Source organism: Trachypithecus francoisi, unplaced genomic scaffold (genome assembly GCF_009764315.1).
Source record: "Trachypithecus francoisi isolate TF-2019V2 unplaced genomic scaffold, Tfra_2.0 Lachesis_group10, whole genome shotgun sequence".
Taxonomy (NCBI): domain Eukaryota; kingdom Metazoa; phylum Chordata; class Mammalia; order Primates; family Cercopithecidae; genus Trachypithecus; species Trachypithecus francoisi.
In genome coordinates, this window is record NW_022681455.1 from 19,252,608 (window position 1) to 19,279,919 (window position 27,312).

Here is a 27,312-nt window from a genome sequence, read left to right on the forward strand (position 1 = left end):
CTGAAATAACTATAATTATAACAGACTTAATATAATACTGTTCTCTGGTAACACTACAGTTCAGAAGTTAGTGATAAATTAAGTTTTGTGGAACACCAGGTACTATTTGTAATGTTTTTAATAATTTTTATATTTAGAAAATAAATACCAGAGGACAACAAGAGAGTGTAATAATTACCTAGGTCAACTGAGTATTGAGACATGTTGGGAATACTTAAAATATAAGTAGTTAAGATGGATTGCAAATGGGCTCCTTGCTTGAAATCTCCTTCTTCACTTCACTTTCCACCTCTGTCAGTTATTCTCCTCTTTCCTTATACTACTACACATTTCCCCAGGATAATGAAGTGGATATTGCATCTATTTTCAAGGCTTTAGCCATAAAATGTACATTCAAGACATAAAACACATTTGAAGAGACCCAGATTTATATTTCTACTCTTGTTCTTTTCACTAAGTTCCAGATCTATATTTTCAATTTGCATAAAAATATGTCCATTCAGATAACTCTCTAATACCACAAACATGTCCAACATTTTTTTTAAAAAAGACTCATTAGATCCAACTGCATAATCATTCAAATCTATCAAGCTAGAAACTTTAGGATGACTTTTATCTTCCTCTTCCATCATCCTACAGATAATTGAACTTCAAATCCTGCGATTTCTATCTCTGAAACATTGCTTCTAATCTGCCTCATGTCCCTCTCTCCACACAATTTAGGCTCTCATCATCTATTTTCTGCACTTGTGTGATAATCTCTCTCTTTTTTAAGGCAAATCACTTCAAGATTTGTTTTTTAAAACATGTCCAAGAGGAAACAAAATACAGCAAGAAAAAAGTTTCCTTTCAACATAATGCTAGAAAAAGCCATGTCCCATCTGAGAAAATGACATGCTTCCTCCATTCTAATTAAATTACTGCAAAAAGTGTTTAATGTGAATTTTATTAAATTATAACTGACAGAAGTCTGCACAAATCATAAGTGTAGAGTTTAGTGAATTTTCAAAAAAAATGAACACACTTGTAACTTTTTATGTGTAACCACCACACATAAAAAAGAACACTAGCATTCCCCAAAACCTCTTGCTTTTTCTCTTCCCAGAAGTAACCACTCATAGGACTTCTATTGTTACCAATTAGCTTTTTCAGTTTTTGAACTTTACATAAATGGAATAATGCTACAATTTACTTGTGTCTGTTTTCTTTTGCTCTACTATAAAGTTGATGTTTGTGTTATGTATAGCAGTACTTTGTTCATTCTTGTTGTTGAATACGATTCCCATTGTGTGGATATACTACAGTTAATTTATCCAGTCTGCCATTGATAGACATTTGAATTTTTCAGTTTTAGGCTATTGTAAAGAGTGCATTGTGAACATATTTTACTTATCTTTGGGTTAAATATATATGCAGTTTTATTAGCTATGTCCCTAGGAAGGCAAATGTTGGGTTGTAGAAATGTTCATATTTATAAATACTGCTAAATGCTTTTCCTAAGTGGTTATAGCGTTTTTTGGTTTCTTGTAACAGTATATAGGAGTGTCCCTTAATTCAAATCTTGGTAGCAGTTTGTGTTGTTAGTGTGTTCAATTTTAGCATTTAGTGAGCATATAGCTTTATTCGTTGGATTTAAATTGTACTCCGTGCTGACTAATGAGATTGGCTCTATTTTTATATGTTTATTGATGATTTGAATATCTTCTTTGATGAAATGCCCTTTCAAACATTTTGAACATTTTTTAAAAGTTGGTTGGTTGCTTTGACTTGATTTTTTGGTAGAAGTTCTTTACATATTTCGCACATGATTCCATTCTCGACATATGCATGGCAAGAATTTTTTACTCTGTACCCTGCCTTATTACTCTTATGAGTGTTTTGATAAACATAGGCTTTTCATGTTCATATGATCCAATTTTTCAAGGCTTTTCATTTTGGTTAGTTTTTCTTTAAAAAAAATCTCTGCATAGATGCTATTTTCTAGAATGGTTATTAATTTACCTTTAACTGGCTGGGTGCTACGGCTCACTCCTGTAGTTCCAGCACTTTGGGAGTCCGAGGCGACCGGATCACTTGAGCCCAGGAGTTTAAGACCACCCTTGGCAAATGGCAAAACCCCATCTCTGCAAAAAATACAAAAAATTAACTGGGTGTGATGGTGCGTGCCGACAGTCCCAGGAGGAGGAAGTGGGAGAATTGCCTGAGCCCAGGGGGCTGAGGTTGCAGTGAGCCGAGATCGCACCACTACACTCCAGCCTGGGTGACAGAGCAAAATCCTGTCTCAAAAAGAAAATTACCTTTAACTTTTTGATCTGTGGACCATCTGGAATTAATTTTTGTGCACGGTGTGAGGTATGGATAAAATTTATGTTTTTTCCATATAGATATTCAATGAGCCTAATGCTGTTTATTGAAAAGGCTATCTTTTTTTCACTGTAGTATAGTGGTATCTCTTTATAAACTGATTATTGCATATTTGAGTGCATTTCTTTATTAATATTCTTTATTCTATTAATATTTATTCCATTGATCTATATAGTTACTGTGATAATAATACCATGCTGCCCGAATCATTATAGCTTTATAGTGAGTCACAAGATTTCAGAGTAAGACCTCTAACTTTGTTCTGTTTCTTCAAAATTATCTTGACTATTTTTTCTTTCTTTTTTTTTTTTTTTTTTTCCTGAGACGGAGTTTGTGCTCAGGCTGGACTGCAATGGCCTGATCTCGGCTCATGGCAACCTCCGGCTCCTGGGATCAAACGATTCTCCTGCCTCAGTCTCACAAGTAGCTGGGATTATGGGTGCCAGCCACCACACCCAGCTAACTTTTTGTGTTTTTAGTAGAGATGGGGTTTCACCATGTTGGCCAGGCTGGTCATGAACTCCTGGCCTCAGGTGATCCACCCGTCTTGGCCTCACAAAGTGCTAGGATTACAGGTGTGAACCACCGTGCCTGGCCTATCTTGGCTATTTTTTGACTTTGTACACAAATTTTAGGATAGGTTTACCAACTTTCACAAAACTAATCAAATATTAATCAAATATTAATTCTGATTGTTTTATATTTATGCTTCAATTTAAAATGTTTATGTTTAAAATATGGAGTCTTCCCATCTATGAGTGTAGTGCATTCCTTCATTTATTTAGGTGTCTGTTTTCTCTCATAATGGTCCTCATTTTATCATACACCAAAAGCGTACATAGCATTTTGTGTAGCATAGTCTCAAGGGTCTCTCCTGCGTACCTTATTTCCTGCCGTTCCCCATCACTAGTGCATCTTTCTAAACTTTTGAACTTTGTAGCATGTCTAGAATACAAAAGGCTATTTCTTACTTCCTTGCCTTTGCATGACATTTTTTTCCTATTTCTCAATTTTTTTCTTCTCTTCTGTGTCTTTTTTTTTTTTTTATAACAAGAAAAATTTCTTTACTCTTTTGCTAATGCTAAATAACCCAGATAATTTTAAATTCTTTAATTTTAGTAAAACATAAGACATTGTGAGTTAATTACCATGATCAATTACATGTATGTGTCTGTAAAAGATAATAATGAATTTATAATCTTTGTCTAGAATTTTTTTTTTTTTTCTTTTTCTTTTTTTATTTTTTATTATACTTTAAGTTCTAGGGTACATGTGCATAACGTTTATATCATGTATAACTCCCCAGTGCAATCCCTCCCTCCTCCCCCCTCCCCATGATAGGCCCCAGTGTGTGATGTTCCCCTTCCCGAGTCCAAGTGATCTCATTGTTCAGTTCCCACCTATGAGTGAGAACATGCGGTGTTTGGTTTTCTCTTCTTGTGATAGTTTGCTAAGAATGATGGTTTCCAGCTGCATCCATGTCCCTACAAAGGACGCAAACTCATCCTTTTTTATGGCTGCATAGTATTCCATGGTGTATATGTGCCACATTTTCTTAATCCAGTCTGTCACAGATGGACATTTGGGTTGATTCCAAGTCTTTGCTATTGTGAATAGTGCCACAATAAACATACGTGTGCATGTGTCTTTGTAGTAGAGTAATTTATAATCCTTTGGGTATATACCCAGTAGTGGGATGGCTGGGTCATATGGTACATCTAGTTCTAGATCCTTGAGGAATCGCCATACTGTTTTCCATAATGGTTGAACTAGTTTACAATCCCACCAACAGTGTAAAAGTGTTCCTATTTCTCCACATCCTCTCCAACATCTATTGTTTCCTGACTTCTTAATGATTGCCATTCTAACTGGTGTGAGATGGTATCTCATTGTGGTTTTGATTTGCATTTCTCTGATGGCGAGTGATGATGAGCATTTTTTCATGTGTCTGTTGGCTGTATGGATGTCTTCTTTTGAGAAATGTCTGTTCATATCCTTTCCCCACTTTTTGATGGGGTTGTTTGTTTTTTTCTTGTATATTTGTTTGAGTTCTTTGTAGATTCTGGATATTAGCCCTTTGTCAGATGAGTAGGTTGCAAAAATTTTCTCCCATTCTGTAGGTTGCCTGTTCACTCTGATGGTAGTTTCTTTTGCTGTGCAAAAGCTCTTTAGTTTAATGAGATCCCATTTGTCAATTTTGGCTTTTGCTGCCGTTGCTTTTGGTGTTTTAGACATGAAGTCCTTGCCCATGCCTATGTCCTGAATGGTACTACCTAGATTTTCTTCTAGGGTTTTTATGGTATTAGGTCTAACATTTAAGTCTCTAATCCATCTTGAATTAATTTTCGTATAAGGGGTAAGGAAAGGATCCAGTTTCAGCTTTCTACTTGTGGCTAGCCAATTTTCCCAGCACCATTTATTAAATAGGGAATCCTTTCCCCATTTCTTGTTTTTGTCAGGTTTGTCAAAGATCAGATGGCTGTAGATGTGTGGTATTATTTCTGAGGACTCTGTTCTGTTCCACTGGTCTATTTCTCTGTTGTGGTACCAGTACCATGCTGTTTTGGTTACTGTAGCCTTGTAGTATAGTTTGAAGTCAGGTAGCGTGACGCCTCCAGCTTTGTCCTTTTGACCTAGGATTGTCTTGGCAATGCGGGCTCTTTTTTGGTTCCATATGAACTTTAAAGCAGTTTTTTCCAATTCTGTGAAGAAACTCATTGGTAGCTTGATGGGGATGGCATTGAATCTATAAATTACCTTGGGCAGTATGGCCATTTTCACGATATTGATTCTTCCTATCCATGAGCATGGTATGTTCTTCCATTTGTTTGTGTCCTCTTTGATTTCACTGAGCAGTGGTTTGTAGTTCTCCTTGAAGAGGTCCTTTACATCCCTTGTAAGCTGGATTCCTAGGTATTTGATTCTCTTTGAAGCAATTGTGAATGGAAGTTCATTCCTGACTTGGCTCTCTGCTTGTCTGTTACTGGTGTATAAGAATGCTTGTGATTTTTGCACATTAATTTTGTATCCTGAGACTTTGCTGAAGTTGCTTATCAGCTTAAGGAGATTTTGGGCTGAGACGATGGGTTTTTCTAAATATACAATCATGTCATCTGCAAACAGGGACAATTTGACTTCTTCTTTTCCTAACTGGATACCCTTGATTTCTTTCTCTTGCCTGATTGCCCTAGCCAGAACTTCCAACACTATGTTGAATAGGAGTGGTGAGAGAGGGCATCCCTGTCTTGTGCCAGTTTTCAAAGGGAATTTTTCCAGTTTTTGCCCATTCAGTATGATATTAGCTGTGGGTTTGTCGTAAATAGCTCTTATTATTTTGAGGTACGTTCCATCAATACCGAATTTATTGAGCGTTTTTAGCATAAAGGGCTGTTGAATTTTGTCAAAAGCCTTTTCTGCATCTATTGAGATAATCATGTGGTTCTTGTCTTTGGTTCTGTTTATATGCTGGATTACGTTTATTGATTTGCGAATGTTGAACCAGCCTTGCATCCCAGGGATGAAGCCCACTTGATCATGGTGGATAAGCTTTTTGATGTGCTGCTGTATCCGGTTTGCCAGTATTTTATTGAGGATTTTTGCATCGATGTTCATCAGGGATATTGGTCTAAAATTCTCTTTTTTTGTTGTGTCTCTGCCAGGCTTTGGTATCAGGATGATGTTGGCCTCATAAAATGAGTTAGGGAGGATTCCCTCTTTTTCTATTGATTGGAATAGTTTCAGAAGGAATGGTACCAGCTCCTCCTTGTACCTCTGGTAGAATTCAGCTGTGAATCCATCTGGTCCTGGACTTTTTTTCGTGGGTAGGCTATTAATTGTTGCCTCAATTTCAGAGCCTGTTATTGGTCTATTCAGGGATTCAACTTCTTCCTGGTTCAGTCTTGGGAGAGTGTAAGTGTCCAGGAAATTATCCATTTCTTCTAGATTTTCTAGTCGATTTGCGTAGAGGCATTTATAGTATTCTCTGATGGTTGTTTGTATTTCTGTGGGGTCGGTGGTGATATCCCCTTTATCATTTTTTATTGCGTCTATTTGATTCCTCTCTCTTTTCTTCTTTATTAGTCTTGCTAGCGGTCTGTCAATTTTGTTGATCTTTTCAAAAAACCAACTCCTGGATTCATTGATTTTTTGGAGGGTTTTTTGTGACTCTATCTCCTTCAGTTCTGCTCTGATCTTAGTTATTTCTTGCCTTCCGCTAGCTTTTGAATGTGTTTGCTCTTGCCTCTCTAGTTCTTTTAATTGTGATGTTAAAGTGTCAATTTTAGATCTTTCCTGCTTTCTCTTGTGGGCATTTAGTGCTATAAATTTCCCTCTACACACTGCTTTAAATGTGTCCCAGAGATTCTGGTATGTTGTATCTTTGTTCTCATTGGTTTCAAAGAACATCTTTATTTCTGCTTTCATTTCGTTATGTACCCAGTAGTCATTCAGGAGCAGGTTATTCAGTTTCCATGTAGTTGAGCGGTTTTGATTGAGTTTCTTAGTCCTGAGTTCTAGTTTGATTGCACTGTGGTCTGAGAGACAGTTTGTTATAATTTCTGTTCTTGTACATTTGCTGAGGAGTGCTTTACTTCCAATTATGTGGTCAATTTTGGAATAAGTGCGATGTGGTGCTGAGAAGAATGTATATTCTGTTGATTTGGGGTGGAGAGTTCTATAGATGTCTATTAGGTCCGCTTGGTGCAGAGATGAGTTCAATTCCTGGATATCCTTGTTAACTTTCTGTCTCGTTGATCTGTCTAATGTTGACAGTGGAGTGTTGAAATCTCCCATTATTATTGTATGGGAGTCTAAGTCTCTTTGTAGGTCTCTAAGGACTTGCTTTATGAATCTGGGTGCTCCTGTATTGGGTGCATATATATTTAGGAGAGTTAGCTCTTCCTGTTGAATTGATCCCTTTACCATTATGTAATGGCCTTCTTTGTCTCTTTTGATCTTTGATGGTTTAAAGTCTGTTTTATCAGAGACTTCTCTTCTGTGTCTTGCAATTTCCTAGCAATAGTTGAAAACAAAGCTCAGCTCCAATTGTCTCTGTTAAATCTTCCCTTGCAGAGTAAATTATATTGTCATACGTGCACCGATAACACTTTTACATATCACTGTATTTAATTAATTTATATCACTGTTTCTTCCACTAAAATGAACTCCTCAAGGGGCAAGAACTGCATTTCATTTGCCTTTGTGCCACCAGTACCTTGCACAATTCTTAGCTGAGCAAGAGTTCAACTAGGCCAGGCACAGCGGCTCATGCCTGTAATCCCAACACTTTGGGAGGCCAAGGCAGGAGGATTGCTTGAGCCCAGGAGTTCAAGACCAGCCTGGGCAACACAGCAAGACCCTCTCTCCATGAAAATAAAAACATTAAGAAAAAAAATTAGCTGGGTGTGATGGCATACGCCTCTGGTACCAACTACTTGGGAGTCTGAGGCAGGAGGATTGCTTGAGCCCAGGGGGTCAAGGCTGCAGTGAGCTGTGTTCATGCCACTGTACTCTAGCCTGGGTAACAGAGCGAGACTATCTCAAAAAAAAAAAAAAAAAAAAAAAAGTTTATTTGCCAAATGAATGAATGTGTCCTCATTAGCTAGTCTGAACCAATTCATGTACTCAGGCACACTAAATTAGACATAATTTTATATGACTTTCAGGTTTCAGGGTGTCTCAGGGTTACCTGGTATTTAAAATAAACTAAGAGAAAATATAACAATATACCTTAAAATCCACATCTCAAGAAAAATCTAAGAAACTTCCTATTTCTGTATTCTCAAGTATCTTGTAGTTTAGTTTAGTGACTCTTATTGTGTATTCCACACAACTACGTCAGGATCATATGCGGTGAAATATCAGATCCCCTGGCCCCAAACCTGAACTCAGAACTTCCAAATCAGAAAAAAGGGGCTTGAAGGTATGCATTTCTTATAAGTGTCTGAGATAATACTCATCGACATTGACTTTGAGATTCATGAGCCTAGAAATGGCCTTTTGAGTCATTCTTTTAAATGAAAGCCCTAGATCTGCAAGCAGAACTGTCTTTTCAGGATTATGCCTTTAGAATCTCTCCCTGACTTTCATTCCCTCTGTGAGGAGGCAGAGTAGTCTGAAATTAGTCTTCCAGAATTAGAGTAGTCTAAAGGCTTTAGCAGCAGGCTGTTTCAGTTAAAAACAGAGAATATGTAAGAATCTAATATATCAGAGATAAGGATAAAGGGAAGCCTAAAGAGAACTATATCCTGTTATTATTATGGAAATCCTCCATATTGGATGCCAATCCAGGTTAAAGTTGATTGACTCCTTAGTTTCTGTCCATCCTAGTTTAACCATTGTGTTTCCACCTGTGGTGACATGGTCCAGAAACTAACACTTCCAATTCTATTTCAATTGTAAGAACACTTAAAGAGCAGTCCCTGAGGGTCAGGATTGGTCAGGATTGGCCATTCGTGGTAGTCCATATAAAAAGCAAAAGAAGCAGTAAGTGGATTATTTCTTCCCCATCCAGGGCACCATAGCCATCTGGATTGTGGATATACAGGGGTGTGTGTGTGTGTGTGTGTGTGTGTGTGTGTAGGTTCTAGAATGAAAATATTAGTTTCTTGTCCCCCTTTTCCCTTAAACAATGTAAGCCATTTTATTACACCCAGGAGCTTTATAATGAAAAAAGTCCCTTGTCTTTTGATGAAGTCCATTGAGTAATGACAGAAGGTTGGTTTGTAACACTAAAATGCCAATCTGCGGGGAAATGGAGGGGAACTCGGTTGGTTTACAGGTGAGCAAAGTCAGAACTAAGTAAAAACCCTTTAAACTCCTAGGCAGAATACAAACTATAAAAGTATTTCAGCATCACTTAATTATGATGAGGTTTTTTTATTTCTTCATTATGTCTTTCCACACTCCCTTTAGCTTCCTGAAATTTGCATGCTCAGAGATAGGTGAATAACAGCATGGAGAGAGAAAACTGTGCTGTATTTGGAATCAAAGTGTTCAATTATTGGGAGAATGTAGTCCCTGGGACATATGCTGAGGCAGTAAGGGCTGGTCCATTTCCAGATGGAGCTCTTGCAACAAAACCACAGAAGGATTGTGAATTTGATTTCTCATCTAACAAAGCTTCATTTCAAATACAGCTGCCTGAGGATCCTGCTCTGAAACAGATTTACAAGAGAGCCAACAAAGATCGTGTAAAAATGGTTCTAAGTAAAGATCATGTAATAAATGCATAACAATCTCTAGTATCTATAGACTACCATAATTGTCACTAAGTAAAATGACTCAATAATTCCAGACCAATGTTTCCATTGCTATTTGAGGAAAGATACTGATCACAAACATGACAGTTCTTCTTTGAGGACAGGTCATATCAAGGTGTCAATAGTAAGATGAAGCTTTCTTGAAACTTCTCTAATGTTGGAGCATGATGAGCTTTAGAAAAATGTTGATGAGTAACATAGACCTACACTTCTCTACGATATTCAAAAGATCTTCTGAAATTAGCGGATATTAACGAGTCATGAGCATGAAGGGTAGAGTCTAACCTAACACCGGCTGCACAGTTAAATGTGCCTAAAATGTAACATATATCGGTGGTATCAAAATTTCCAGCGAAGGAATAGAGACCCCAATGCTCATGAAATCATGAATTGCCCACAGTCAATTCCAGGATGAAATTTACTCACATGGAATGATATTAATATTTGCTCAGAGTAGACTATTAGTTCTCAAAATATTGTGAAAGCCAATATGTAAGAAACACTAGAGGCAATTCTCTGATCACTGAAACAATGTTCATCTTAGTAAAGGTATGATAGAACCTGAAATTAATTTTGTTAATTCTATATGTGAAACAAAGATGAGGTGTCTGAGTCCCAGCTGCAGTGAGTTGAGATATAAGGTGGCATAATGAATCATTTGATGCCTAATATACATCATAATCATTACACCACTGGCACAGCACATGCAGTGTCTCTCAACCCAGGTAGGACATGTCAGGGAGCTTTAAAAATATTGATGCCTGGGGGGGTGGAGCAAGATGGCCGAATAGGAACAGCTTCAGTCTCCAGCTTCCAGTGCGAGCGACACAGAAGACCGGTGATTTCTGCATTTTCAACTGAGGTACTGGGTACATCTCACTAGGGAGTGCTGGACAATCGGTGCTGGTCAGCTGCTGCAGCCCGACCAGTGAGAGCTGAAGCAGAGCGAGGCAACGCCTCACCTGAGAAGTGCAAAGGGGAAGGGAATCCCTTTTCCTAGCCAGGGGAACTGAGACACACAACACCTGGAAAATCGGGTAACTCCCATCCCAATACTGCGCTTTACCAAGGGTCTTAGCAAACGGGCACACCAGGAGATTATATCCCACACCTGGCCGGGAGGGTCCCCCGCCCACAGAGCCTCCCTCATTGCTAGCACAACAGTCTGCGATCTAACGGCAAGACAGCAGCTAGGCTGGGGGAGGGGCGCCCGCCATTGCTGAGGCTTAAGTAGGTAAACAAAGACTGGCAAGCTTGAACTGGGTGGAGCTCACAGCAGCTCAAAGAGGCCTGCCTGTCTCTGTAGACTCCACCTCTGGGGACAGGGCACAGCTAAACAACAACAACAAAAAGCAGCAGAAACCTCTGCAGACGCAAACGACTCTGTCTGGCAGCTTTGAAGAGAGCAGTGGATCTCCCAACACGGAGGTTGAGATCTGAGAACAGACAGACTGCCTGCTCAAGTGGGTCCCTGATCCTTGAGTAGCCTAACTGGGAGACATCCCCTGCTAGGGGCAGACCGACACCCAACACCGCACACGGTGGAGTACACCCCTGAGAAGAAGCTTCCAAAGCAAGAATCAGACAGGTACACTCGCTGTTCAGCAATATTCTATCTTCTGCAGCCTCCGCTTCTGACACCCAGGCAAACAGGGTCTGGAGTGGACCTCAAGCAATCTCCAACAGACCTACAGCTGAGGGTCCTGACTGTTAGAAGGAAAACTAACAAACAGGAAAGACACCTACACCAAAACCCCATCAGTACGTCACCATCATCAAAGACCAGAGGCAGATAAAGCCACAAAGATGGGGAAAAAGCAGGGCAGAAAATCTGGAACTTCAAAAAATAAGAGCGCATCTGCCCCTCCAAAGGAACGCAGCTCATCGCCAGCAATGGATCAAAGCTGGATGGAGAATGACTTTGACGAGATGAGAGAAGAAGGCTTCAGACCATCAAACTTCTCAGAGCTAAAGGAGGAATTACGTACCCAGCGCAAAGAAACTAAAAATCTTGAAAAAAGAGTGGAAGAATTGATAACGAGAATAATTAATGCAGAGAAGGCCATAAACGAAATGACAGAGATGAAAAGCATGACACGAGAAATATGTGACAAATGCACAAGCTTCAGTAACCGACTCGATCAACTGGAAGAAAGAGTATCAGCGATTGAGGATCAAATGAATGAAATGAAGCGAGAAGAGAAACCAAAAGAATAAAGAAGAAAAAGAAATGAACAAAGCCTGCAAGAAGTATGGGATTATGTAAAAAGACCAAATCTATGTCTGATTGGGGTGCCTGAAAGTGAGGGGGGAAATGGAACCAAGTTGGAAAACACTCTTCAGGATATCATCCAGGAGAACTTCCCCAACCTAGTAGGGCAGGCCGACATTCAAATTCAGGAAATACAGAGAATGCCACAAAGATACTCCTCCAGAAGAGCAACTCCAAGACACATAATTGCCAGATTCACCAAAGTTGAAATGAAGGAAAAAATCTTAAGGGCAGCCAGAGAGAAAGGGCGGGTTACCCACAAAGGGAAGCCCATCAGAATAACAGCAGACCTCTCAGCAGAAACTCTACAAGCCAGAAGAGAGTGGGGGCCAATATTCAACATTCTTAAAGAAAAGAATTTTCAACCCAGAATTTCATATCCTGCCAAACTAAGTTTCACCAGTGAAGGAGAAATAAAATCCTTTACAGATAAGCAAATGCTTAGAGATTTTGTCACCACCAGGCCTGCCTTACAAGAGACCCTGAAAGAAGCACTAAACATGGAAAGGAACAACTGGTACCAGCCATAGCAAAAACATGAAAAAATGTAAAGACCATCGAGGCTAGGAAGAAACTGCATCATCTAACGAGCAAAATAACCAGTTAATATCATAATGGCAGGACCAGGTTCACACATAACAATATTAACCTTAAATGTTAATGGACTACATGCTCCAATTAAAAGACACAGACTGGCAAACTGGATAAAGAGTCAAGACCCATCAGTCTGCTGTATTCAGGAGACCCATCTCACATGCAGAGACATACATAGGCTCAAAATAAAGAGATGGAGGAAGGTCTACCAAGCAAATGGAGAACAAAAGAAGCAGGGGTTGCAACACTAGTCTCTGATAAAACAGACTGTAAACCATCAAAGATCAAAAGAGACAAGGCCATTACATAATGGTAAAGGGTTCAATTCAACAGGAAGAGCTAACTATCCTAAATATATATGCACCCAATACAGGAGCACCCAGATTCATAAAGCAAGTCCTTAGAGACTTACAAAAAGACTTAGACTCCCATACAATAATAATGGGAGACTTCAACACCCCACTGTCAACATTAGACAGATCAATGAGACAGAAAGTTAACAAGGATATCCAGGAATTGAACTCATCTCTTCACCAAGCAGACCGAATAGACATCTACAGAACTCTCCACCCCAAATCAATAGAATATACATTCTTCTCAGCACCACATCGCACTTATTCCAAAATTGACCACATCATTGGAAGTAAAGCACTCCTCAGCAAATGTAAAAGAACAGAAATTATAACAAACTATCAGACCACAGTGCAATCAAACTAGAACTCAGGACTAAGAAACTCAGTCAAAACCGCTCAACTACATGGAAACTGAACAACCTGCTCCTGAATGACTACTGGGTACATAACAAAACGAAGGCAGAAATAAAGATGTTCTTTGAAACCAATGAGAACAAAGATACAACATACCAGAATCTCTGGGACACATTTAAAGCAGTGTGTAGAGGGAAATTTATAGCACTAAATGCCCACAAGAGAAAGCAGGAAAGATCTAAAATTGACACTCTAACATCACAATTAAAAGAACTAGAGAAGCAAGAGCAAACACATTCAAAAGCTAGTGGAAGGCAAGAAATAACTAAGATCAGAGCAGAACTGAAGGAGATAGAGATACAAAAAACCCTCCAAAAAATCAATGAATCCGGGAGTTGGTTTTTTGAAAAGATCACCAAAATTGATAGACTGCTAGCAAGATTAATAAAGAAGAAAAGAGAGAAGAATCAAATAGATGCAATAAAAAATGATAAAGGAGATATCACCACCGACCCCACAGAAATACAAACTACCATCAGAGAATACTATAAACACCTCTATGCAAATCAACTAGAAAATCTAGAAGAAATGGATAATTTCCTGGACACTTACACTCTCCCAAGACTAAACCAGGAAGAAGCTGAATCCCTGAATAGACCAATAGCAGGCTCTGAAATTGAGGCCATAATTAATAGCCTACCAACCAAAAAAAGTCCAGGACCAGATGGATTCACAGCTGAATTCTACCAGAGGTACAAGGAGGAGCTGGTACCATTCCTTCTGAAACTATTCCAATCAATAGAAAAAGAGGGAATCCTCCCTAACTCATTTTATGAGGCCAACATCATCCTGATACCAAAGCCTGGCAGAGACAGAACAAAAAAACAGAATTTTAGACCAATATCCCTGATGAACATCGATGCAAAAATCCTCAATAAAATACTGGCAAACCGGATCCAGCAGCACATCAGAAAGCTTATCCACCATGATCAAGTGGGCTTCATCCCTGGGATGCAAGGCTGGTTCAACATTCGCAAATCAATAAACGTAATCCATCACGTAAAACAGAACCAAAGACAAAAACCACATGATTATCTCAATAGATGCAGAAAACTCCTTTGACAAAATTCAACAGCTAAAACGCTCAATAAATTCGGTATTGATGGAACGTATCTCAAAATAATAAGAGCTATTTATGACAAACCCACAGCCAATATCATACTGAATGGGCAAAAACTGGAAAAATTCCCTTTGAAAACTGGCACAAGACAGGGATGCCCTCTCTCACCACTCCTATTCAACATAGTCTTGGAAGTTCTGGCTAGGGCAATCAGGCAAGGCAAAGAAATCAAGGGTATTCAATTGGGAAAAGAAGAAGTCAAATTGTCCCTGTTTGCAGATGACATGATTGTATATTTAGAAAACCCCATTGTCTCAGCCCAAAATCTCCTTAAGCTGATAAGCAGCTTCAGCAAAGTCTCAGGATACAAAATTAATGTGCAAAAATCACAAGCATTCTTATACACCAGTAACAGTCAAACAGAGAGCCAAATCAGGAATGAACTTCCATTCACAATTGCTTCAAAGAGAATCAAATACCTAGGAATCCAACTTACAAGGGATGTAAAGGACCTCTTCAAGGAGAACTACAAACCACTGCTCAGTGAAATAAAAGAGGACACAAACAAATGGAAGAACATACCATGCTCATAGATAGGAAGAATCAATATCATGAAAATGGCCATACTGCCCAAGGTTATTTATAGATTCAATGCCATCCCCATCAAGCTACCAATGAGTTTCTTCACAGAATTGGAAAAAACTGCTTTAAAGTTCATATGGAACCAAAAAAGAACCTGCATTGCCAAGACAATCCTAAGTCAAAAGAACAAAGCTGGAGGCATCAAGCTACCTGACTTCAAACTATACTACAAGGCTACAGTAACCAAAACAGCATGGTACTGGTACCAAAACAGAGATATAGACCAATGGAACAGAACAGAGCCCTCAGAAATAATACCACACATCTACAGCCATCTGATCTTTGACAAACCTGAGAGAAACAAGAAATGGGGAAAGGATTCCCTATTTAATAAATGGTGCTGGGAAAATTGGCTAGCTATAAGTAGAAAACTGAATCTGGATCCTTTCCTTACTCCTTATACGAAAATTAATTCAAGATGGATTAGAGACTTAAATGTTAGACCTAATACCATAAAAACCCTAGAAGAAAACCTAGGAAATACCATTCAGGACATAGGCATGGGCAAGGACTTCATGTCTAAAACACCAAAAGCAACAGCAACAAAAGCCAAAATTGACAAATGGGATCTAATTAAACTAAAGAGCTTCTGCACAGCAAAAGAAACTACCGTCAGAGTGAACAGACAACCTACAGAATGGGAGAAAAATTTTGCAGCCTACTCATTAAAGGGCTAATATCCAGAACCTACAAAGAACTCAAACAAATTTACAAGAAAAAAACAAGCAACCCCATCAAAAAGTGGGCAAAGGATATGAACAGACATTTCTCAAAAGAAGACATTCATAAAGCCAACAGACACATGAAAAAATGCTCATCATCACTCGCCATCAGAGAAATGCAAATCAAAACCACAATGAGATACCATCTCACACCAGTTAGAATGACAATCATTAAAAAGTCAGGAAACCACAGGTGCTGAAGAGGATGTGGAGAAATAGGAACACTTTTACACTGTTGGTGGGATTGTAAACTAGTTCAACCATTATGGAAAACAGTATGGCGATTCCTCAAGGATCTAGAACTAGAAGTACCATATGACCCAGCCATCCCATTACTGGGTATATACCCAAAGGATTATAAATCATGCTGCTATAAAGACACATGCACACGTATGTTTATTGCGGCACTATTCACAATAGCAAAGTCTTGGAATCAACCCACATGTCCATCTGTGACAGACTGGATTAAGAAAATGTGGCACATATACACCATGGAATATTATGCAGCCATAAAAAAGGATGAGTTCGTGTCCTTTGCAGGGACATGGATGCAGCTGGAAACCATCATTCTCAGCAAACTATCGCAAGAACAGAAAACCAAACACCACATGTTCTCGCTCCTAGGTGGGAACTGAACAATGAGATCACTTGGACTCAGGAAGGGGAACATCACACACTGGGGCCTATCATGGGGAGGGGGGATGGGGGAGGGGGGAGGGATTGCATTGGGAGTTATACCTGATGTAAATGACGAATTGATGGGTGCTGACGAGTTGATGGGCACTGACGAGTTGATGGGTGCAGCACACCAAAATGGCACAAGTATACATATGTAACAAACCTGCACGTTATGCACATGTACCCTAGAACTTAAAGCATAATAATAATAAAATAAAATAATAAAACCAAAAATAAATATTGATGCCTGTGGTTCTCCTCTCTTATTATTTAATAAATCTGGGGTATGCCCTGGGCATCAGTATTTTAAAAGCTCCCCCAGGTGATTGTAATGTACTACCAAGGCTGTGTGCCACTAATCACTGGTGCAGGGCATTATTTCTCAACTTTGTACTTGTTAAAATCACCCAAGAAACTTTTTAACTACCCCAATGTAGTCTGGGCCCCATTCCAGACCAATTGAATCAGAATGAGAAACTTCTAGATATAGGATTAAAAAAAAAAAAAAAAGTCAGCATAGGTCATTGTATTTTGCATCCGGGGTTGAGAATTACAGACAAAGGGTTAGCTTTCTCACAAAGCAAGCTAAATGCATTTTAGTAGCTTTATAATTTAAAGAAGTCTTGCCTGTAAAACATTATTTTGATTGTCAGGAGTCTATCATATATATGTATACATATTCATTCATACACACACACATGCTCATGATGGGATTGCATTGAACTTGAATATTTGTATCAGAATTTAAACACCAGAAAAAATACTGGCAGAAAAGGCACTGCAGTTTCTTATTTTCTTTTTAATTTGTAAAACTGGGACAGATGATTCTCATCTCAGGTTCTGTGAGTAGAAAATCTTTCCTCCAGGAGATACTGTCATTCAGCTGTTCAAATCCCAATGTGCTTGAAAATTGCTGATGTGCTAGATACTTTTTTCTTTCCAAAGGACTTGGTTATGAAACATCTAAAAATGAAGCATGAAACAAAAGAGAGAGTTAACTTATAATTGCTCTGTTGAAACATTTCGTGCAGATCTTGGCAGATTGGTGAATCCATTTGCAAATCTCAAAATTTGGAAATCAGCAGTTCTTAGGTGTACAGAGTCATTATATTCAAGGATTGTGTCACTGTATTTGCAAATGCTAAGTGGGTTTTGAACAAACGAAAGATTGAGTAAAAGATCATTAATTAATATTAAATGTACCAAACATATCAGTAGGTGCTTTTAAAATCTTTTCCTCATATAATACTGATAAAATTTCTGCGATTCAGAATTTTATTATACATGTTTTTAAAATTAAGGAAATGTAAGCTCATAGGAGTTAGGGAATTTTCTCAATATCACACCACTGCAAAGTATCAGAGATTGGTTTGATCTCAGATCATCTGCTCCATTGAAGGGCCAGTTTTCATTAATATGTCCAATAAAGTTTCTTTTTCTCCTTATTTCCTTTATCTCTACATAACTAACATTTGTGAATGGCCTTCTATACCATTGTTCAATTGATAATAAATGCACAATATGGTCTCCATTAACCAGAACTCAAGGGATTGTGACCTTCTGCTGGTGCCAATCCCTTTGCTGTTGTAGTTTCTGTTAGATCATCCTAAAATGTATAATTTAGAAATTTTGCCTTAGTAGGTACAGGACAGGAAATAAAATTTCTACTTTGATGATTTATTGCTTTTCAGAGCCCACGGGGAAAATCAGGTACCATTGTAAAACATAAAAGAGAGAAACTTTTTCAGGTCATTTATGAGTTCCTCCTAAAAGCAATGTTCAGAAAAATATTAAGTTAATCAAAACATCATATAATAGTTTATTGAGAGCAGAGGCCAAATGTTTAATTTTATGTATCTTCAGTACATAGCAACAACATAACTTCCATCCAGCAGGCAACTGGCAGATTGTTGTGGCAAGGATAGCCATAGAGATTTGAAGCTTTCTGGTATTACCTACGTACATAGCAACATAACTTCCATCCAGCAGGCAATTGGCAGATTGTTGTGGCAAGGATAGCCATAGAGATTTGAAGCTTTCTGGTATTACCTACCTATCCCACCTGTTTCTCTAATTCTATTTTTTTTTTTTAAATCTTGGGTATGCATAGGCACGGACACACAACATTATGGAAGGAAAAGAAAACCTCTGGTTAAATAATTTTACCTTGAAGAGAAAATTTCATTCTCCAAGAATGCTTAGAGGAGGCTTCTGTAGGCAGAATCTGATTCCTTGCATTTTTCGCCTTCGAGGGAATGTCTTCATTTCTTGGCTAGTGGTCCCTTCCTCGATTTTCAAGGCCAACAACACAATACATCTCCCTGATATTTCTTCCATTCTCACATCTCTCTCTCACCTCAAGCAGGAGAGGTGATTAGGTTGGGCCCAACGGTACAATTCAGGAAAATGTTTTCATCTCAGGGACCTAAACTTACCTGGAAAAAGAGCTAAGTTTAAGGTAACATATCCACAAGTTTCAGGAATTAGAGGACAATGTTTGGGGGGAAGAGGGGCAATGTTTTGCCTACTACACCCATTCTTTATCCAGTGTCCTCTAGCCTTCTCTCTTTTCTAATATCTTCAGATTTTTTTTTGTGATGCTATGGGGAAAACTACATATTTGCTGTGGTCCAAAGTGGCATTTTTGGTATAAGGAACTCTCAGATCTGAAATATCTCTTAATAATTTTGGAGGTGGGAAATTCTGGGACGTTTGAAGGGTGACAAATCTCAAAGATAGAACAGTTGTAGCAACCAAAAGGAGAAAAGAAACGACTGGAACAGAAGCAGGATGTGAATGAACTATTTATGAGCGCTGGGCATGGGTCATCAGCCTCTCTGAAAGGGGAGGAGGCAATGGTAAAACTTTTCCCAGTATATCCTGTCAAGGATGCAGCCCTTAATTGCAAAGGCTGAAGGGGAAGAGCAGTCCACTTCCTTTTGCGGATGGTGGGATATTATTTCATGGTGATCCTCAACTCTTCTGATACCTATAAAACTTCTCTCCAATAAGCTAGAGTGAAGTGAAAAGATAATTAAGGTAAACAAAAACCAAATTTCTCTTTTCTCCTTCATGTTCATCTTCTTTCCAAGCCACCTCTGTAAAGGTACAAGAACCCACTTGTGTTCTACAGTAATTTCTGTTAAAGCAGACCTGCATTCTGACAGAATAGAATTAAGTGAACAAGGAACAAGTCCCTATTATGTGTCAGACCCTCTCCCTCTCTTTTCTTTCTTTTAATATTGAGTTAATAGTGGTCAGCTTTTGGAAAGAATCTCAGGATGAACAACACTTCAGAAATAGGAGTGAGAGATTTGAATTTAATCTCTCTCTCCGAAGACCTGTTGTTTTCCTTCTCCCCCAAACTGATTAGGCAGCAGAGCAGGCATTGGCTGAATTTTTTTTTTTTTTTTTTATTTTTTTTATTTTTTATTTTTTTTTTGGTGAGACGGAGTCTCGCTCTGTTGCCCAGGCTGGAGTGCAGTGGCCGGATCTCAGCTCACTGCAAGCTCCGCCTCCCGGGTTCACGCCGTTCTCCTGCCTCAGCCTCCCGTCTGAAATTTTTTAATATTGACTGAAGTTAACAGGTAGACAACAATGAAGAATTACTTGTTTTTTCCTTAATGTTTTTAAAATTTTAAGAACAGTATTTGGACGTAGAATATAATAAATGATTGCTATTAATATTTATAGTCTTGATTTAAATTACCATTAAAGTTTTTCTTTCTGCTCATTAGAAAAGCAGCCACAGCATGTATGCATTAATCTGTTTCTCACTTAGCTCATTCAATGGTGCAACTATTATGTAAAAGGCTATGAGTTAATCTTGAAGAAGATGCAAAGTAGAAAGGACATGATTTTGGCTTCAACAATTATATGGCATAGGGGAGGATCACACAATAGAACAAATAAAATGAAAGGTAAAATATAAATGCCATAAGGGTGATGGTACAAAATGCTATGAAAATATATTCTCCAAGGCACTCAGGATAGATTTCATGAAATGGTATTTGCTTCATCATAAGTTGTGACATATTTACAGGATCTGGCAAAACAAAAAACAATGAAGAAGATGGAGGCAGTAATAGGCAGAGGCCTGAGGAGACAGATATAGATGGCTGATTAATGAGATTCCCTAGCATTCCCATTGTCCATATGCTAGAGTGACTCATCATGATTAGTGAAGCCTAGCAGAGAAAACTTCAGATCACTGTAATCTGAGTCATTAGTCAGTTTCCAAAAATAAGATCATTTTACATAGGTAAAGTTTATATAGTAGATTAATTGTAAAAATAGCCCAAACTTCCCACTGCTTTTCATATCCAAACTTTTTGCAATGTCATACAGCTTTCCTCATCAACAGACTGCAGGGGTGGAGGAGGGTATCTCTTTCTCCAACCCTTAAACATGGTTTGACTCTATGATTTGCACTGGCCAAAAGAATGCAAGTAAAAGTGTATGTTGGTTTAAGAAGACTTAAACAATTCCACTTGCTTTTCTGGAAAATTATCACCACCATGGGACTAAGCATAGAGCACATGAAATAGGGCTAAGTTATTCCAGTTGTTTCAACGGAGACCTGAGATATAGGAGACAGTCCAACTATAGCAACGTAATTGGAAGTCAAAAAGGAGGAGGGAAATATAAATCTACTGTTTCAAGGTCTTATATTGGTAACAGAAGTGATATATTATTTGAAGGCAGACTCATCAAAGATGCAAATGACTAAATATTGACTAAAATGACATAGATACAGAAAACAATAAAAATAATCTATAAGAAGACAAAAAGAATAAAGAACAAATGAAACAAATAGAAAAATATCAAGAGGATTTATATAATACCAACTATATAGAAATTACATTGAATTTAAACAGTCTAATTAAAGAACATTAGCTATTATACTGGGTTAAAAAGCAAACACAGCTATATGCTGTCTATAAGAAAATACTTAAAATATGAAGATATATGTAGTTTAATATAACATGCAGGTACAAATCAAGAGAGAAAATTAGAATGTCCATACTAATACTGATCAAAACATATATCAGATAAAGGAATATTATTAGAAATAAAAAGGAACATTTCATCATGGAGTAAATTCATCAAGATGGTATAACACCCTTGAATGTGTATGTGCCATAGAAAAGAACCTCAAAACATACCAAGAGAAAAATCTTACCATACTGAAATTAGCAATAGACAAACTCTCTGTCATAGCTGGCTATTTCAATACTTTTTTCTCAGTAGTTAATAAAACAAGTAGTTATAAATGTCAGTTAGATATGGAAGACTTGAAAAACACAATCACCAACTTCACTGAAGTAGCACTGTTGGTGGAAATGTGAAATGTTTCAACTATATATATATGTAAAATTTTTTTGAGCCCAAGTCTCACTCCGTCACCCAGGCTGGAGTGCAATGGCACAATCTTGGCTCACTGCAACGTCCGCATCCTGGGTTCAAGCAATTCTCCTGCCTTAGCCTCCTGAGTAGCTGGGATTATAGGTGCATACCACCACACCTGGCTAATTTTGCATTTTTAGTAGAGATGAGAGTAGACCATGTTGGTCAGGCTGGTCTTGAACTCCTGACCTTGTGATCTGCTTGCCTTGGCCTCCCAAAGTGCTGGGATTACAGGCATGAGCCACCATGCCTGGCCAATTTTTTTTTTTTTTTGCATTTTTAGTAGAGATGGGGTTTCGCCATGTTGACCAGGCTGGTCTTGAACTCTTGACCTCAGGTGATCCACCTGCCTTGGCCTCCCAAAGTGGTGAGATTACAGGTGTGAGCCACCATGCCCAGCCAATTTCAACCACTTTGGAAAACAGTTTTTAAGCTCCTTATCTTAATGTATAACCCTACCACTTCACTCCTAGGTATTTACCCAAGAGAAATAGAGCCATGTACCCACACAAAGACAAGTATATGAATGTTCTTGAAATTTATTCATTAACTTCCAGCCCCAAAGTAGAAACAAGTAGTCCATCACAATAAACAAATTGTAGTATATTCATATGACAGAAGACTACTCAGAAACAAAAATAAAGATCCATGCAACAAGTGGGTCTCTAAAAACATACTGTGCAAATAACCCAGAGGAGCTGATTGCTATGGTTCAATTCACATGAAATTCCAAAAATTGCAAATGACAGATGTAGATAAATACTTTCTCTACGGTTAAGGAGGAATGAAGGCCCCTCATGCAAAGGGGCACAGATAAACTTTTTGGTTTTCTGAAAATGTTCTATATCTTTATTATGAAGGTGGTCACACAGATGTATACAGCTGCCAAAACTCATTGAACTGTACACTTAAAATAGGTGTAGTTTACTGAAGGAGGGTCATACTTGCATAAGATTGATTATCAGGAAGAATGTGTCTTACCCCATTCTTAACACCAGCTCCATTTAGATAAATATAATATATACCCAGTGTGTTAATTAGGAAATAATGATCTTTAAGAAAGACCGTTCTGTGGAATAACGTCTGGCTAGGTGAATTTATATCTTGAGATTTTTTTTTTTTTTTTTTTTTTTTTGAGACGGAGTCTCACTCTGTCGCCCAGGCTGGAGTGCAGTGGCCGGATCTCAGCTCACTGCAAGCTCCGCCTCCCGGGTTCACGCCATTCTCCTGCCTCAGCCTCCGGAGTAGCTGGGACTACAGGCGCCCGCCACCTCGCCCGGCTAGGTTTTTTGTATTTTTTAGTAGAGACGGGGTTTCACCATGTTCGCCAGGATGGTCTCGATCTCCTGACCTCGTGATCCGGCCGTCTCGGCCTCCCAAAGTGCTGGGATTACAGGCTTGAGCCACTGCGCCCGGCCATATCTTGAGATTTTTAATTAAAATTGGTGCTGCCTTCCTCTTTTCTGAAATGGAAATGTGAACACAAATGAGTTTCATCTAGAAGGGAAATCCATAGCTATTACAAGTTCCTTTTCTTAAGATGATACAACAAGGAACACAAAGCACCCAAATAAAAATAGACTGTCTACACTTGTGTTATTCCTGAATGTCTAATGATGCATTGTGGTTACCTAGTACAGCTGAACACTAACCCCCTGCTTTACAATTCTTTCAGTCCTTATTGAACATGAAGAATCAAAAAGAGAAAACATTCTAAGTGATGTTTATAAGTGGGTTGAGAGATAGCAGAGAAAGAGACTATTTTAGCAAAGGGAAGATAATAAATCTGGTTTCAGACATATTAAATTAGAGGTGCCTATAAAATTTCCAGTTGAAGATATCGAGTAAGTTGATAGTGCCACAAGCTTGGAGCTTTAATAAAAGTCAGAGGTACTGCTGGGGATATGGATGTGGAAAGAAAGATTGGGAGGTTGAAGAGAAGAGAAGGGGAAGGAAGGAAATGGTTAATATCTATTATATACTTTTTAAAAGTTGTATGGTGAAGGGAAAGAAAGGAAAATTTAAAGAGAACTTGCTAGGGATAAAAAAGGTCAGAGTATATTTCCCAGCTGAAGCATAGAAATTAGCAAAGAGAATTAAGTGTAAGATAGAAACACTGGATTTGTGTGGTCTCCATGGAGATAGAAATGCAATAAAGAGCACAACCCAAATGGCAATGTTGAATTTGAAAATGAAGATTTTCATTGATTTGGGGAATACAGAAAAGAGAACTGGCCGGATTCAGATTATTGCCTATCTTCTACACACACACACACACACACACACACACACACACAAGCATACCACTCTCATATTTAAAGTTTGACAGCAAGAGAATTAAAGAAGGGGCTTGAGAGGACAGAAAAAACTGGGGTCAAGTCAAGAGGATTTCTTACAAAGCTGGCAGTTATAAACGTGTAAAGTCCCACTCTAAAACTATATTACAAAATTCCTCAACAACACTGATGATCTGCAAGCAAGAGTTGAATGTTTGACAACTGGTTTATTAGGAATTTCATTTGGGATTAATGTATGACCAGTATAAGAGGAAACTTTCATGTGACCTTTTGTGTTTGAAACTTGTGATGTATTTACTGACTGGGATCTGAAGATTGCAAAGCAAGGTTGTAAATTTGGGAAAACTTTTAGAGCAAGAAAAAGTAGTAGCTGATGGGGACCTGTCGGGTGTTAGAGAAGGAAATAAGGCCATTGAGTATGGAAGATCAACTTTCAAGGTGGATGTCCTGCTGGAGAGAGAATGAATTCACTGGAGAAGGGACATTTAGTATGTTGAGGGACTGGAGAACTTGGAGGAAAAGACTCAAAACCAAGTTTATGTCAGAGGAAGGAATAGTGGCTGAAAGTGTACTGTGAGAAGCATATAAAAATTGTCTTATGATTTTTGATTTCTGACTAAAGTTCTCCAGCTTCAGTGCCACCTCCCTTTTTCCATTTCATTTGGTGCACTGGGACAATGGAAGAAGCAAATATATAGATGTGTGGGAGAACAGTAGAGGCCATGTTTTCTTTTTAGTCTGTAGATCTCAAAATCAACACCTGGGACAGGGTAGAGGGGAGGAAATGGACCAGGGGTGGGAGGTAGGAGTAAGAAGAGGTCCCCGTGAACGGTGATGGGAGCAATTTGAGCTTTAGGTTCTCCTAAGTCCAAAATGGCCTTATGTTGGATATGTGTGTATGTGCCCCAAACTGACTCTCCATTCTGTTTATTTACTACTATTGTAAATATTCTGTGTAGACTAGCATAATGTTACTGTCTTTGTTTTCAAGACTTAGATTGGCTAAGTGGTACCGGGGTTGTGAGTTCTGGTCACCTCTGAGCCAAGAAATTTTTCATTGATATTCTCTCTGATCACTTCCAATCCTCTTTATTTCTTACTTGGCTTTTAATATTCACTTGATGAAGAAGAAAATATATGTGTGTATACATTTATATACACATGTAAGACAGCTGAATGAAGCCAATTTGGTAAATCTGAGATCTGAATTCAGTGTGCTTGTCATTTAAACTTTCTATTTGCATGAGATGTATTAAATACTTCTTAAGAGAACAGGGCCCTAGGGGTCACATTTTCTTAAAACAAGACATGTACTTCCATTATGTGCTCTGTGTCTGAAAAGGATGCACAAGTTATATGTACGGGAGTGAAGAATAGTAATGCTGAAATGCATCTTATTCCTGAAGGACTTTTCACGGTTGTGAACTACTTTATTTTGTATTACTCAAGTTGATTTATTTTATCTCTATGAAATGGTAATAGAGTTTTATGCCTTTCTATCACCATAATATAATGATGGCCTGAAATAGAGCAACAGTTCCCATACAATTTTAAATGATTCATAGCCACTTAAAGAATTGAGATCCTTATTACAGCTTTTAAAAAGTAAATACAAATGTGTAAAAGAAATAGGACCAAGGTCTGTCATATCCTTATGTATGCAACTACTATCAAGACAATAATGGCAGCTGATGGATATGGAGGAAGACATATGTAAGTTGAAAAAGTTCACTTTTAACATACTTTGCTAATGTCTCTCTACCTAATAATTTGGTGAAATAATTTAGCGAGTGCTTCCACAGTAAATAGGTTTATCTTCAAACCTAATGCTCTTTTCCATCTTAACTGAGCATAAAATCATATCTTTAAAGATCTGCAAGTAAGAAAGGCTTGATGCCTCTTGAGCAGTTCAGTGTGACATATGGTTTTAAATGCAACAATTTTATCTGTATCACACAGTATCTGCAAATTTGAGCTAATGTTCCTGTGGAAACAAGAAGGGATTTATGCCCAAAACTAAAGAAGAAGAAGAAAGAATCTTTTTAGCTGCCATATGTAGAACACTGAAAACTGTATATAAATAGAAAACAATATTGATATTTGTGCATCTATAATTTCTTTGGAAACATGTTTTTATGTCTAACTACTCTATTCAAACATTTATGGTAATAGAAATCTTGAATGCAAATTCCTACAGGGGTCAGGCAGGTAATAAATATCCATGAGTGAAACAGGCCCAGTGAGGATTAAGGTAAACCTGAGAGGTTTGCCCTGTCTTAAGCTGGCAAGTGTTTCACAAAATCCAGCAGACTGTTGCTATGGAATACTGTTGGCCTGAGGTTGCCAGATCTGCCAAAGTTTCAAGAGATGCCCCATTATTGGATCTCATGTAAATTCTCACAATTACGTTGGCAACAGGGTTTATTTTTAACAGAAAGTAGTTTAAAATATCTATTCGTAGTTATTTTAAATAACTGTAACATAGTTGTTTTAAATAACTATAAAATAAATATTTTAAATAACTCACATAATTGGCATGTGTGCTGCTGATTTGTAACCACTGATATCTGATGTATGTTGTTAGATGAATGAAAAAACAAATGGTGGAAAGGTGGAAAGTAAAGGAGGAAGGGAAAAAGGAGGAAGAAAATCAGTTTTCCACAATATACCTAAAGACTTTTTATTACTGCTTTGTTTTATTTTTAAAATTTTTATGGGTATATAATAGGTGTATATATTTATGGGGTACATGAGATATTTTGATACAGACATGCAATGTGAAAGAAACACATCGTGAAGAATGGGTTAGTCATCCCCTCAAGCATTTATCCATTGAATTGCAAACAATCCCACTATACTCTTTAAGTTATTTTAAAATGTACAGTTGTTATTGACTATAGACTCCCTGTTGTGCTATCAAATAATAGGTGTTATTCGTTCTTTCTACTTTTTTAATACCCATTAACCATCCCCACTAGTCTCAATAGAGAAAATACCAGGAGTGCTAATTTAAATTTTAATACAAATGAAAATAAAATGTATTAAGGATATATGCAACTGATTAAGACTTGGAACTTCATTTCTTTCTGATGAACTGTATACACCCGGTACAGAGTGCAAACCTCAGATGGACCATGAAATTGATTTTGTGTATGGTGTGAGACACAGATTAAGATTTATTCTTTTCAATATGGATAAAATATTGACCTCATACCATGTAGTGAAAAGACCATTCTTTCCACAATTGTCAA

The 27,312-nt window shown here is 38.0% G+C and overlaps 1 long non-coding RNA gene across 1 annotated transcript in view; it reads left to right on the forward strand.

Annotated features, from left to right (window-relative positions):
• Positions 1–27,312, forward strand: part of LOC117086778 — a 57,529-nt gene that overhangs the window by 29,058 nt on the left and 1,159 nt on the right. The window lies entirely within an intron of this gene.